This window comes from Magnolia sinica, chromosome 18, assembly GCF_029962835.1.
Source record: "Magnolia sinica isolate HGM2019 chromosome 18, MsV1, whole genome shotgun sequence".
Lineage (NCBI taxonomy): Eukaryota > Viridiplantae > Streptophyta > Magnoliopsida > Magnoliales > Magnoliaceae > Magnolia > Magnolia sinica.
In genome coordinates, this window is record NC_080590.1 from 41916734 (window position 1) to 41918012 (window position 1279).

General features: G+C 40.6%; 1 non-coding gene across 1 annotated transcript; it reads right to left on the reverse strand.

The window, feature by feature from the left end:
- Positions 1-569: 569 nt before the first annotated feature.
- On the reverse strand, positions 570-676 carry LOC131234196 (small nucleolar RNA R71). The gene has a single exon (XR_009165603.1). It is a non-coding gene; the product is annotated as a small nucleolar RNA R71 (small nucleolar RNA).
- Between the last annotated feature and the right edge of the window lie 603 nt (positions 677-1279).

Sequence of the window (1279 nt, forward strand, 5' to 3'; positions counted from 1 at the left end):
GCGAGTGTTTCATGCCCAAGTGGGCCCGTGACAACACTCGACGTCTCTTGACTAAAGGAGGATTGGTTGAGGGATTGACTATCCATCGCAGGACTAAATACCACTCAAAATCCCCCGAGTTAATTGAAGTGATGGCTGAAAACCAACCTCTTCTACCCCAACCTAGGGTGGAAGACATTCAGGATGAGAATGAGGTGCATCAAGTACCCCCACCTCGTACTTTACGAGATTATTTACAACCAGCGGGGGTGAGTACGCCCTCATGCATGATTTTTCCTGAAAATACAGGACATATGGACATCAAGCCAGGGGTTATCCAACTCCTTCCTAAGTTCCATGGGCTTGAATCTGAAGAACCATATCTACATTTGAAAGAGTTTGATGAGATCAGAGCCACTTTATATTTTCAAAATGTGTCTGAGGACGCAGTCAGGCTGAGACTCTTTCCTTTTTCCTTAAAAGAGAAGGCTAAGACGTGGTTACATTCACTGCGTCCTAGATCCATTGGCACATGGAATGATATGCAAAGAAAATTTATAAAGAAATTCTTTCCACATCATAAAACAATTACCTTTAGAAAAGCAATCATGAACTTCACCCAAAAGGAGGATGAAACATTTTACCAATGTTGGGAAAGGTTCAAGGATTTGGTCAGTTTATGCCCACAGCACGGCTTTGAAACGTGGCGCATTATAAATTTTTTCTACGATGGACTAACATCTTCCATGCGCTAAATGGTCAAGACAATGTGTAATGGAGAATTCATTAATAAAAATGTTGACGAGGTATGGGATTACCTTGATGGTCTTGCTGAAAAAATACAATCATAGGACTATTACCGAAAGTCGAACACCATGTCTAGGCCGACTCAATTAAAGGAGAAAGGTGGATTGTATCTCTTGAAAGAAGATGATAATCTCAAGTGTAAAGTGACTACGCTCATAAGGAAAGTTGAGGCCATGGAAGGAAAGAAGGATAAGGTTAATGAAAGTGTTTGCGGCATCTGTGATTGCAACATTCATACAACTGAAAATTGTCCTACAATACCCGCCTTTCGAGAAGTGTTGAATGAATAATCCAATGCCCTAAATAATTATCAAAGACCTTTTAATGGACCAACCTCTAATACGTACAATCTTGGTTGGAAAAATCATCCAAACTTTAGTTGGAGAAATGGACAAACTGCTATCCCTCAAAGTTTCTTCAATCAAAATCCAAATAAGGGGAAACCTCCAGAAGAACCGGTTCAAAATTCCATGCAAGAGCTGACCCAGGCAAT